Raw genomic sequence first — 14184 nt, forward strand, 5'->3', positions numbered from 1 at the left:
AGACCAAGCAAAAGCAATGGTATGACCAGCAGGCCCGTAGCAGAGAATTCATCCCAGGACAGCAGGTGCTTGTTCTCAAACCCAGTCGGGAGAACAAGCTGATGGCTGCCTGGTCGGGACCGTACTCGGTTATCCGAAAGGTGAATGAGTGCAACTATGTTGTACAGGTAGCGCCTGAGAGGCACAAGACATACCACATCAACATGTTGAAAGAGTATAGAACACCGAGTATGGGAGCAGTGCTGGCCATTTGTAGCCCACTGCTGGAGGATCCGGCAAGCAATGCTCTGCCTGATCTCCTAGGGGAGGCAAGGCAAGGAAACACTGTAGAGCAGGTAGAGATAGGGGCATAGTTGAGTGCTAGGCAGAAGGGAGAAGCCAGGGACATGCTAGCTCAGTATAGCGCCCTCTTCACTGACATGCCAGGGACCACACATCTCACCAAACACCCAGTACACACAGGGGACCTGCAGCCTCTGCATAAGCACGCTTATAGAGTGTCAGCAGAGGTCAAGACCAGTTTGGAGAGAGAGATTGAGGAGATGCTGACCCTAGGGGTAATCACTCCGTCCCAGAGCCCTTGGGCAAGTCCAGTAGTCCTAGTTCCTAAAAAGGACAAGACCACCAGGTTTTGTGTGGACTACCGGTTGCTCAACGCTGGGACGGTGTCAGATGCTTACCCCATGCCCCGCATGGATGAGTTACTAGATGAACTCGCGGGGGCAAAGTATCTGACCACCATGGATTTGAGCAAAGGCTATTGGCAAATCCCACTGACCCTGGGGGCTAGGGAGAAGTCAGCATTCATCACTCCAAGTGGCCTCTATGAGTTCTTAGTGATGCCATTTGGGATGAGGAATGCCCCGGCTACCTTTCAACGCCTGGTCAATAGGTTACTGGAAGGGATGCAGAGTTATGCCAGGGCTTACTTAGATGACATTGCTGTCTTTAGTAATTCCTGGGAATCCCACATAGGACATGTAGCTGCGTTGCTGGATAGGATCAGGGAGGCTGGGCTTACCTTAAAACCCACTAAGTGTATGGTACGGATGGCAGAAGTCCTGTACTTAGGGCACAGGGTGGGTGGAGGGCATCTCAAGCCAGAGCCAGCCAAGGTAGAAGCCATAGTTGAGTGGCCTGTTCCAAAAACCAAGAAACAGGTCATGGCATTTTTGGGCACCGCAGGGTACTATAGGAAATTTGTCCCACAGTACAGCGCCCTGGCCAAACCCCTGACTGATCTGACCAAGAAGCAACTGCCTGTGCTTATTACCTGGTCTCCTGCCTGTGAAACTGTTTTCCAGGCCCTGAAGACTGCGCTTGCTGGAGCCCCTATACTGGATGCTCCAGACTATACCAAGCATTTTCTTATACAAACTGATGCCTCAGACTTTGGTGTGGGGGCTGTGTTGAGCCAGGTGTTGGACGACGGCCAAGAGCACCCTGTGGTGTATCTAAGTCGCAAACTGCTCCCCAGGGAAGTGGCAAATGCCATCATTGAGAAGGAGTGCTTGGCCATTGTGTGGGCACTCAAAAAGCTCCAGCCCTATGTCTATGGGAGGGCTTTCACGGTCATCACAGATCACAACCCCCTGAGTTGGCTACAGAGGGTCTCAGGGGAAAATGCCAAACTGCTGAGATGGAGCTTGGCTTTGCAAGAATTTGAATTTACCATTCAACACAAGAAGGGCAGTGAAAACAGCAATGCTGACGGACTTTCACGCCAGGACTATCCCTCCGAGACTGAGTTCATTAATGGTGCCAGCAGTGCCCCACTCCCCGTTAGGGCCAGTGGGCCACAGGTCACCCATTAAGAAGGGGAGGTGTAGAGGGAGAAAGGGGATGGCCCGGAATTAAAGGGGTTACACCCCATTTGGCCATCCCCTGACCTCACCCGGGAGTCAAAGGGTTAACTGGGCTAAGACCCAGAACAGTGATTTAACCCCTGTAATGACATGTACATGTGTATTCCCCTGTTTCCCTGTTCCATTGTAATGTCTGGTTTACTCAGTGTCTGCATCAAACACCCACTAGAATCCATCCGGGAGCACAAGGGTTAATAGTCCTTTAATGATTATAGCTCTTTGTGAAGTTTTCCCGCCTTTTCAGGCACCATTTTGCAGGTCCCCATTGGCCGCCATTAGGGCTCCATGCATTCTAATGGAGAATCTTGTTGTTTTAGTCCTGTTTCCTGTAAAGACTAGCAGGTGGCGTCCGAGAGGGGGAGCGGCGGTTTCCCATTGAAAGTCAATGGGCCCAGCGACTTCAATGGAGGTTCCTCGAGGTAACTTTCGAAGAACAAGTTGGCTGCCGTCCAGACCGCAAACCGCAAAGCGGATACATTTTCAATAGGAGAGCTTTGATCACTTACAAGTCAAGGTCAACGTCAAGTGGCGTGGGAATAAACAGTTCTAGGGCCCCTAGGAATAAAATTCTTTTTGCCCCTAGTCCCTAGGCGTCCCCCCACTTGACCACAACCGGGTCCCCGATAAGGATCGAACCCAGAAGAACGGGTCGCGCCATAGGTTTTTCCGGCGGCGGCAGAAACGGCTCAGAAAAATGACTAAGTGTGAAATGCTGTATTTTGGTACTCCATATCTCCGGTTCCGGAGGGCCCAGCGGATCAAGGTTTGGGGTGTCTGCAGTCACTGCTCCGGCATCACTGCAGAACCATCCTTGACCCTCCTGGACCAACCCGACGGAGTATGGACCCCCTTGAAAGTTCGGGACTTTTCCCATAGACTTCAATGGCAGAGAAACCCCATTGACCTCAATGGCGGCAATTTACCATTGAAAGTCTATGGCGGAGAAGCCCGTTGTTTTCAATGGGGATTTAGTGAAAAGCTGAGATTTCTTTTTTAGCGGAGATTTTGGTATTAAAATGAAAAATTATTTAATGTGCATTTGTGTAACTCCGGTTCCATAGGTCGTAGCAAGTCGCTTTTTGGATCATATGGTGTCCCAGTTCCAGCCATGAGAACTGGGAAGTTTGGTTCTGCTAGACCCAATAGAACCGGATATTTTAATACGTTTATGTTTTATGTTTGATACTGTGTCCCAAGGTATGGACAAAGACTCAGAGGAAATTCCTTTGTCCACCAGGATAGCAGATGACCCAAGAGGCGCCCCAATGTCTAGGATTTAAGTCTTGTTCAAAGGGTCTTGTCACCCTCCCTGATGATTTAAGGGCAGAGGAGGCTCAAACCAGAGCAGTCTCCAAGTGTCCCAGTTATCACCTTCCAACAAAGGTTATCTTGCTAGAAATGCAGATGGGTAGACTGGCTGGCATTCCATTTGCCTGTGGGGGGCTACAGAAATGAGACCCCAGAGTTCTACTGCGCATGTGCCAGCTAGCAGGGGGGCCTGTCCTTCAATGTGTTCCCCCATCAAAGATTGGCTGGAGATAATTGACCACCAATCACAGGTACTTAAGGTTAAGGATAGAGGGACAAAAGGTTTATAAACTGCTGTCCACCCATATATCCTTTGTCTTCGTTCACTGTGGTAATCGTCTTCGTTTGCTGGTATGGTTACCTGATATCACCTGAATGATTACCTGATTGCTGAAGAGAAATGCTACATCCAACTTCTCATTCCCCAACCCCTAAGTAAGTGTACTTCTTGTCTGTTACTGTATTATTCATGTGTTCACCTATCCTAAGGAATAAACTCACTTTATTATATCTTAAGACTCGTTTCAGTTCAGACCCAGTTATTTGTGTAATATTAATGCACCTGTGGAGGCTATCGTCACAATCGGTGACTGGGTGGGTGACTGGGTTGGGTGGGTGACTTCGGTCGGTCTGTGACTGGGGTGGGTCGGTGACTTTGGGTGGGTGACTGACTGGGTGGGTGGGTGACTTGATCTTGGGTGACTGGGTTTTAGACTGACGGTGGATGGGTGCGTGACTGACTTTGAGTGGGTGGGTGACTGGGTTTTAGACTGACGGTGGGTGAGTGCGTGACACTTGACTGGGTGGGTGGGTGACTGACTGGGTGGATGACTGGGTTGACTGGGTGGGTGGGTGACTTTTGGGTGACTGACTTGACTGGGTGGGTTGGTGGTTGACTGACTGACTTTTGGGTGGGTGGGTGGGTGACTGGGTTGACTGGGTGGGTGACTGACTGAGTGACTGGGTGGGTGAGTGGGTGGGTGAGTGACTGGGTGGGTGGGTGAATGTGTGGTTGGGTGAGTGGGTTAGTTGGTGGGTTAGTGGGTGGGTTAGTGTGTGTGTGGGGGTGACTATGGATGGGTGGGTGACTGTGGGTGGGTGGGTGACTGTGGGTGGGTGGATGACTGTGGGTGGGTGGATGACTGTGGGTGGGTGGGGGACTGTGTGGGTGGGTGACTTTGTGGGTGGGTGACTGTGTGGGTGGGTGACTGTGTGGGTGGGTGACTGTGTGGGTGGGTGACTGTGGGTGAGTGTGTGTGGGTGGGTGACTGGGTGAGTGTGTGTGGGTGGGTGACTGTGTGGGTGGGTGACTGTGTGGGTGGGTGACTGTGTGGGTGGGTGACTGGTTGGGTGGGTGGGTGACTGGTTGGGTGGGTGGGTGACTGTGAGTGGGTGGGTGACTGTGGGTGGGTGGGTGACTGTGGGTGGGTGGGTGGATGGGTGACTGTGGGTGGGTGACTGTGGGTGGGTGGGTGACTGTGGGTGGGTGACTTTTGACTGTGGGTGGGTGTGTGACTGTGGGTGGGTGGGTGACTGTGGGTGGGTAACTGGGTAACAGTGGGTGGGTGGGAGACGGTGGGTGACTTACCTTGACCGGGTGGTGGTTCCTGGCGGCAGACGGTTCCCCTCCTGGCACTGATATCCCTGTGGCATCTGGCTGGGGCAGGAGGTGGGTTCGGGAAGTTGGTGGGGGAGTCAAGAGTGGCAGCCTGGGGCAGGAGGCCCGCGCCACTGTTCCTCGTTGGGAGTGAGGCGGGACGAGCCTGGAGTTTGCAGCTGGGGCTGGAGGGCCGCGCCGCGCTTCCCCTCCCTTCCTCGTTGGGAACGAGGGGGGAGGAGTCTGGAGTTTGTAGCTGGGGCAGGAGGGCCCCGCCGTGCTTTCCCTCCGTCCGGAAGCCGGTGCAGGGCGGCGCACGTGAGTGTGATGGTGTGGCTGGGGATGTTGCGGAGCATCCGGGTTTGTGTGGGTAGGGGGGTAGTTGTGCGGATGGGGAGGTTGTGGAGCGGCCGGGTTTGGGTGAGGCGGGGGGGGGGGGGTTATTTGTGCTGTTGGGGGGGAGAGGGAGGTTGCGGAGCGGGGGGGGGGTAGATGTACGTATCAGGCGTGAATAGGGTGGTGCGGGCGTGAATAGGGTGGTGCGGGTGGGAAGGCGGACATTTTGTGTGCGGAGCGGCAACAGGGCGGGTATGCGGACATTGTGAGTGTTATGATGAGGTGAAGGCGGAATTTTTGTGTGCGGAGCGGCGAGAGGGTGATTGTTATTGTAATGTGGAGATTTTCAGTGCGTAGCGGGCGGGAAGGGAGTGTTTAGGGTGTGGGAAGGTGTAAATTTTGAGGGTGATGATGAGGTGAAGGCGGACATTTTGTGTGCGGAGCGGCGACAGGGCTGGAAGGGAGTGTGTAGTGTCCGTGAATCCGGACATTGTTAGTGTGTAGCAGCCGACATGGTGAGGTGCAAAAATGTTATTGCGGAGCGGAAATTTTTAGCGTGCAGCGGGCGACATGGTGAGGCGGAAAATGTTATTGCGGAGTGGACATTTTTAGCGTGTAGTGTGCGACAGGGTGATGATGACGGGAACTTGCGGGAAGCGGACGGAGTGTGGAGCAGACGGGAAGGCAAAAATTATGATGGGGTAGCGGCAGACATGGTGCTGACTCTGCAGGGGTGATAGTCTCAGGTGGCTTAAACTTACCATGGTCACTGTGTGACTCTGCAGGGGTGATAGTCTGAGGTGACAGTCTCAGGGGGTATGGTGAGACTGTGTGGCAGAGTGTGTGTGTGTGTGTGTCTGTGTGTCACAGTGGAGTAGGTGTGTCCGTGATGTCAGCGTACCGCTTGGACATTGAGAGTCGTGGGGGAGGCGGACCATGGGGGCGGGCGGACCGAGGGACCAATGAGAATCCCCACATCTACTAACAATCACATACTTTTCAGTTTTATATATATTAGATTAGATATCTAAAGCATTTAACAATGTATGTATATCTTTATTTATATAGTGCCGACAGTGTACTCAGAGCTTCACAAAGACAATACAGTACAGGGAATTATAATAATAAGGAAAAACAGCAAGGTCAGACCATAGGAAAGGAAATCCCTGCCCGAAGAGTTTACAATCTAAGTGGTATGTTGGGAGAATTACAGAGACAGCAGGTGAGGGAATAAGTGCTGTAGATGGCAGTGTTTGGGCACAATGGTTGGTAGGAGCGACTGTGGGTGTGGGACAGTAGCCATGAGTCCAGGCTATTGTTTTACGATGTGAGTTTTAAGGTTAGTCAGTACTAAATTAGATGGGTGGGTGAGAGCAGGTGTGTATATGACTAGATCCAGGATTAGGAGAGATATCCCCAGCAGCTGGAAGGAGTAGAGAGAGAAAGAGAGAGAGAGGGGGTGGGGATAGAGGATTTCTGGGGGTGCTTTTTATTGACAGGGAAAGAGGTGTATAAATAATGGTGCGGTGTATGGGCACATACATAGGTGGAGGGGAGAAGAGATTAAAAAATGTGGATAGCAGGAAGAAAGTGGGGAAGTGGGAGAGAACAGAAACGTTTACAAAGGAGTGGGGAATCAGCAAACAGGAAAGGCAATAGGGAGGGCATAATGAGAGGCAGGGAGAGAGAGGCCGGATGAGAAAGTTCCCAGGTATTGGAGGATAAGAGTAGGAGTTAGTTGATAGAGGTGTACAAATCAGGCCTGGCAGGGCAGTGTAACACTGAATATTAAGCAGCCGTTTAGAAACTGAGTCTATAGATGTGTACAAATTGTCAGCGCGTTTAGAAAGTCCGGTTCTCACAGTTGTAGAGTTGTGGAAGTGCAGACTCCAGTTCTTCTTGTGTTCTTCACCTCCAATATTAACTCCACAGACACTTCATATCTGACACTTAAGATGTTACACATTGTTACCTAAACTGGCACTCGTGAGGTGCTCCTGTTATAAATCTGTCAAAATCATGATTGTGTGACTAACATAATGGCTGCCTTTCAGTTTCAATCAAGCAGTGTAACTCAGCAGCTACAATGTATCCTTATACTACTAAGGTAACATTATCTATTGTTACAGTTTGCAGCTCAAACTGCTGGGAATATTGGTAACAAATTACCACAAACAGGAAAGTGTTGCAAAGATCTTGCACTACTGGGGAGGCGGGCTAAAGCCTGCTATAGAAGTCACAGGATGCTTTGAAGTCACAGGATGCTTTAAAGCAGCAAAACTTGAAAAATCATATATATATATATATACCATAATACTGAGTTAAGTTATGGTGAGTAAAAAAAGTGACAAAAACCCTCCACAGGAAAGCAAATATGCAAATATAACTGTATGCTCATCTGCATGTCTTAGGCAGGTCTGCAACCCCGCCTTTCCCCATTATCACCCAGCATACAGCACTTCCACTGCAGCAAGGGATTCTGGGAAATGACATGCAAATGAGCACACAGTGTCACTTTTTGCCTCAATAACCATTTTTAACATGGTTCCCTATAGGCTTAAGCTTGCTGCATGGTCACAGCTTTGAGCACAGCCAGGGTTAAGGTGCATACCCAGAAAACCACCCACAGACAGCCGTTTCGACCTTGATGGGTCTCATCAGTGTGGGGTTGATTTTACTGGGAATGCAAGAGAGGCTATGGGATAGGCTAAACCATAATACTGAGTTAAGTTATGGTGAGTAAAAAAAAGTGACAAAAACCCTCCACAGGAAAGCAAATATGCAAATATAACTGTATGCTCATCTGCATGTCTTAGGCAGGTCTGCAACCCCGCCTTTCCCCATTATCACCCAGCATACAGCACTTCCACTGCAGCAAGGGATTGTCGAAACGGCTGTCTGTGGGTAGTTTTCTGGGTATGCACCTTAACCCTGGCTATGCTCAAAGCTGTGACCATGCAGCAAGCTTAAGCCTATAGGGAACCATGTTAAAAATGTGTGTGTGTGTGTGCATGTATTGATGTGAACGTGTGTGGATTAAGCCTATACCTGCAGCCCAATAACACCCAGCCAATTATATACCATATTAGCTGATATACCCGGCGTTGCCCGTGATGTAATGTTCTGGCTCCCCCATCCTCCCTCTCAACTCCCTTCCCCCCCTCTTCACAGCTGCTCAGAGCTGCGCCCCCCTCCCCCCACTGTTAACAGCTCCGATTTCCCACCCCCATTCAATGCTTTGTTTCCCCCTTCCCCCCCGTTCACAGCTCCGTTCCCCCCCCCCTGTTCATAGCTCCGTGCCCCCCGTGTGTATATTTATTTATTTATAAAATATTTTACCAGGAAGTAATACATTGAGAGTTACCTCTCGTTTTCAAGTATGTCCTGGGCACAAAATAAAACAAATAATACATGGTTACAAGTACAGTTACATAAATGAACAAGGTATACATTATATACAAGACATTGCGTGCACAGTTAAAGAAAATATATATTATAGGCGTATGAAACAGTTACAGACCAGATTAAAGTGTGAGACAGCCTTAGATTTGAAAGAACTTAAGCTGGTGGTGGATATGAGAGTCTCTGGTAGGTTGTTCCAGTTTTGGGGTGCACGGAAGGAGAAGGAGGAACGTCCGGATACTTTGTTTTGCCTTGGGACCATGAATAGTCTTTTGGAGTCTGATCTCAGGTGATAGGTGCTGCATGTGGTAGGAGTGAGGAGCTTGTTCAGGTAGCTGGGTAGCTTGCCCAGAAAGTATTTGAGGGTGAGACAGGAAAGGTGAACTTTGCGCCTAGACTCTAGTGATGACCAATCTAGTTCTTTGAGCATTTCGCAGTGATGTGTGTTGTAGTTGCATTGGAGAACAAAACGACAAATTGAATTGTAGAGGGTGTCAAGTTTGCTAAGGTGGGTTTGAGGAGCCGAGCCATATACTATGTCTCCATAGTCAATAATTGGCATTAGCATCTGCTGTGCAATACGCTTTCTGACCAGGAGACTTGGGGAGGATTTGTTCATGTAAAGTACCCCTAGTTTGGCATAGGTCTTGGTTGTCAGGGTATCAATGTGCATCCCGAATGTTAAGTGAGAGTCAAACCATAAGCCCAGGTATTTAAAACTAGTGACAGGTGTTAGGGTGGTGTTAGCGTTGGTTTTAATCAGGAGCTCAGTCACTGGAAGCTTTACAAATTTAGTCTTGGTCCCAAATACCATTGTTACAGTCTTGTCAGTGTTTAAAAACAGTTTGTTTTGGGAAATCCAGTTTTTGAGTCTCAAAAAGTCAGACTGAAGTATGTGTTGAAGGTCAGAAAGGCTATGGCTGTGTGCCTATAGGATTGTGTCATCTGCATACATGTGTATTGAGGCTTCCTTACAAGCTGTGGGAAGATCATTAATGAACACTGAGAAGAGTAGGGGCCCCAGAACAGAGCCTTGCGGGACACCACAGGTGATATCCAGGGGGTTGGAGTTAGAGCCTGAGATGGACACATGTTGGGATCTTCCTGATAGGTAGGACTGAAACCAGTTTAAAGCATGTTTCCCTATTCCAGAGCTCTGGAGTTTTTTTAAGCAGGATAACATGATCAACTGTGTCAAAAGCCTTTGCAAAATCTAGGAATACTGCACCAGTGAGTTGACCCCGTTCCATTCCACACTGGATTTCATTGCAAACTTTTAGCAGAGTAGTTACGGTGGAGTGTTTGGGACGAAACCCAGACTGGAATTGGCTAGGGAAATTTGTCTTGGTGTAGAAATCGCTTATTTGGGAGTGGACACATTTTTCCATGACTTTGGATAGAATTGGGAGAAGTGAGATTGGCCTGTAGTTTGAGACAGTGTTTTTGTCCCCACTTTTGAAGATTGGGACAACTCTGGCAGTTTTCCATGTCTTAGGGATATGACCTGCAGACAGGATAGAGTTGACTATGGACGCAATTGGTTTGACAATGGCTGGGGCACCAAGTCGTAGGAACCTAGATTGTAGTAAGTCGGGTCCACATTGGCTGCTTAGTTTTAGTTTGAGGAGCGCTTGTGTAATCTCCTCTTCAGATACTGGGCTAAATTGAAAATTGTGGGCAGTGTTGGGAGGGGGTGGGACTGTAGGGATACTCCCAGGATGAGATTCATGTTTGGGGTTTGTGCTGCGTTTCGCTAATAAGTTAGTGGCACACCCCACAAAGTAATCATTGAATGCATTTGCAATGTCAGTGGGGTTTGTCAGAGTAATATCCCCCTTAGTGATATTACTTGGTTGTTGATGGTTAGGAGGCTGGAATATATTGTTGATAACCTTCCAGAAGTTAGCTGGGTTTGATGTATTTTGGTGGAGATTGTCAGAGTAATATTGTGCTTTTGCATGTCTTGTTTGCCTTGTGCACATGTTCCGCATGCATCTGTAATGATTGAGATCCTTGGTAGTGCCAGTTACTTTGTAGCTTTTCCACAAGGCATCCCTGAACTGGTAGAGTGCTATAAGGTCAGGTGTAACCCATGGAAGGTGGGCCCCCCGTACCCTTATTTTGCGTAATTGAGCATGGGTATCGCAGAGTTTTAAGAACTCGGATTGGAAATAGTCGAGCGCAGAATCGGGGTCGGGAATTAAATCGATTCTGTGCCAGGCGCAGTTGGTAAGGTCATCCAGAAACTGTTGTGGGTTAAAGTTTTTAAATGTTCTAGTGAGGAGAACTTTAGGGCTTGAATGGGGCGGTGTAATTTTCCTTACACAGTACACTATTGCATGGTCACTGAAAATATCAGGAAGGATGCCAGAGGATTGGATTCTGCTGGGGTTTGAGGAGAGAATCCAGTCTAGCAAGGAATGGTTATGCGATTTCAGGTTTATCCGTGTGGGTTGGGAAATGAGTTGTGATAGGTTAAGTGACTTGAGTTGTATCTGGATTTTGTGGGTTTTAGGGTCAAGCCAATTGAAGTTGAAATCCCCAAGAACTAGCAGCTCACTCTTCTCATTCAGAGAGGAAATGGAGCCAAGAAATTGGGTGATATCAGTCAAGGATTGTAGAGGGGCTTTAGGGGGGCGGTTGATGCCAACAAGCAAGATGGGCTTAGAAAAGGGGATGCAGATTTTGCCAACTAGAGTTTCAAAAGAGGGTGGACTTGGTGGGCAATTTAACAGTGTAAATTGTAATGTGTCTGCAATATAAAATAACACCCCTCCTCCTCTCTTTGACCTATCTCTCTTAAAAATGGAGTATCCCTGAATGGCGATATTTGCATCAGGGGTTTTAGGGGATAGCCATGTTTCTGTAAGAACAATGGCTTTGGGTTTATGCATAAGGCACCATGCCCTTAGTTCATCCAGTTTGGGCAGCAGGCTTCGGATGTTTATATGGGCGACAGATAGCCCTTTTTGGAATTTAAAGGTGGAATTCTCAGGGGCATGGGACAGAGCTGAAATGGGAGGACCTGGGTTAGGTTCAATATCACCTGCTAAAGAGAGTAATAGTATGAGTAGAAATTTGGGTAGTTGTTTGCAAGTTGTAAATTTGTGGTGTTTTCCATTAGAGTGAGCAGTGGTTGGTGTGCTGGTTTTAAGAGTTCTCCACCAACATTCAGTAGATGGTGCAAGGCTTTTGAGTTATCCAGGGTGTATGGTGATGTTGGGTGTGGGCCAGGATGGAGGAGTTTGTAGTGGATAGAGGGAGTAACATCTCCATGAGGCCAGGAGAAAGATGAAAGTTAAAATACATAGCAGGTTCATGATGCCAGAGGTAGGCAGTGCTGCAAGGAGCTGTTGTGAGCAGAGTGAGTGTGAGCAGACTAACAGCAGGTGTGTGCCTGTTCCTTGTCAAATGTTTAGCTGTATTGCAATGCTAGAGTCATTCAAGGTTTCAGTGTATTGTGCAGTCAGTTTTGGGAGAGACTGCAGTAAATAAGTGTAAAGGGGTGGGGGGTTGAAATAGGCAGGTTAGCAAGCATGGGATCATAGTGTGATCTGAATAGCTTACCGTTTGTTGTCTTGAGTTAAAGTGTTTGCAGAAAGAAGCAGTCCCCAGTCACCTCTAGTCAAACTGTAGTCTAACTGTATTTATCACTTAAAAATCTCACTTTAAATGCCTCACTATCTAATGCCAATTGCAGTTCCTGCAGATTGCAGGAAAGGTGTTTGTTATATACAGCTAAAACAGTCACATGACCCTCCCCCTCCCCAATCAGTCAGCTTGTTCCATTTGGTCCATTTGGTTTGGCAGCCTAGCTGACTGAGGGGGGGAAGTGTGTGTCAGTCAGTGAGTGTGTGTGTCAGTCAGTGGGCTTCCCCCCTTCTCTCCTGACTCCCTCCCCAACCCCCTTTTCCTGACTCCCTCTCCCTCCTCTCTCCTGACTCCCTCTCTCTCCCCCTCCCTCTCTCCTGACTCCCTCTCTCCCCCCTCTATCCTGACTCCCTCCCTCCACCCAGCTCGCCTGACTCCCTCCCTCCACCCCCCTCTCCTGACTCCCTCCCTCCCACCCCCTCTCCTGACTACCTCCCTCCCACCCCCCCTCTCCTGACTACCTCCCTCCCACCCCCCTCTCCTGACTCCCTCCCTCCCACCCCCTCTCCTGACTACCTCCCTCCCACCCCCCCTCTCCTGACTACCTCCCTCCCACCCCCCTCTCCTGACTCCCTCCCTCCCACCCCCCCTCTCCTGACTCCCTCCCTCCCACCCCCCCTCTCCTGACTCCCTCCCTCCCACCCCCCCTCTCCTGACTCCCTCCCTCCCACCCCCCCTCTCCTGACTCCCTCCCTCCCACCCCCCCTCTCCTGACTCCCTCCCTCCCACCCCCCCCTCTCCTGACTCCCTCCCTCCCACCCCCCCCTCTCCTGACTCCCTCCCTCCCACCCCCCCCTCTCCTGACTCCCTCCCTCCCACCCCCCCCTCTCCTGACTCCCTCCCTTCCCCCCCTCTCCTGACTCCCTCCCTCCCACCCCCCCTCTCCTGACTCCCTCCCACCCCCCCCTCTCCTGACTCCCTCCCACCCCCCCCTCTCCTGACTCCCTCTCTCCCCCCTCTCTCCTGACTGCCTCTCTCCCCCCCTCTCTCCTGACTCCCTCTCCCGACACCCTCTCTCCCCCCTCTCTCCCCCTCTCTCCTGACTCCCTCTCCCCCCCCTCTCCCCTGACTCCCTCTCCCCCCGCCTCTCTCCTGACTCCCTCTCTCCTGACTCCCTCTCTCCCCCCCTCTCTCCTGACTCCCTCTCTCCTGAATCCCTCTCCCCCCTCTCTCCTGACTCCCTGTCTCCTGAATCCCTCTCTCCCCCCGCCTCTCTCCTGACTCCCTCTCTCCCCCCGCCTCTCTCCTGACTCCCTCTCTCCTGACTCCCTCTCTCCTGACTCCCTCTCCCCCCCCTCTCCTGACTCCCTCTCTCCTGACTCCCTCTCTCCCCCCCTCTCTCCTGACTCCCTCTCTCCCCCCCCTCCCTGTGCCAGCGCCTCTCCACCGCCATCTTACCGGAGGCAGCTGCAGGAGGAAGGGGGGCCCTTCTGGAGGCTGCCTGCCGACTGCCTGTCCCCCGCCGCGTGGAGCTGTGTCAGCGGCGACACTACCCGCATGCTGCTGCTGGCCGTGGCTCGGGTGAGCCTGGTGGATTCCCTGGGGGGAGGTGAGCTGGGGGGTTGATGGGGGGGAGCCGGCGGGGAGGTGAGCTGGGTGAAGAGGTGTGTGTGTGTCAGTTGGGTGAGGCCGAGGGGGAAGGTGAGCTGCGGGTGAGGAGAAGAAGAGAGTGGCAGTTGGGTGACGTCATAGAGCCACCAATCTGATTGGCCAGAGGCTGAGGACCAATCAGATTCACCACATCTAGCACCAACCATACAAAATTCATTTTTATATATTATTAAGATAAATCAGTTCTGTAGTATTAAATAATACAGTCTGCATTTTTTTTACTCCTAATGCCATTTTTAATGTACAGATTATTGTTTGTTTTTTACAGCAACCATTTAGAAAGTCATATCCACCTTTGGCAACAAAGTATCACAAACTGATCTGTTGCTGTGTTCCAAACAGCAGACTGGCTATTACTCTGAAAGCTGTAACAATAATGTGTTACACTTATATAATATAATGTTACATATCAGC

General features: G+C 50.3%; 1 protein-coding gene across 1 annotated transcript in view; it reads left to right on the forward strand.

Moving 5' to 3' along the window:
- Window positions 1-14184, forward strand: part of GANC (glucosidase alpha, neutral C) — a 73873-nt gene that overhangs the window by 38669 nt on the left and 21020 nt on the right.

The sequence above is a fragment of the Ascaphus truei genome, chromosome 9 (assembly GCF_040206685.1).
Source record: "Ascaphus truei isolate aAscTru1 chromosome 9, aAscTru1.hap1, whole genome shotgun sequence".
In the NCBI taxonomy this organism is placed as follows: domain Eukaryota; kingdom Metazoa; phylum Chordata; class Amphibia; order Anura; family Ascaphidae; genus Ascaphus; species Ascaphus truei.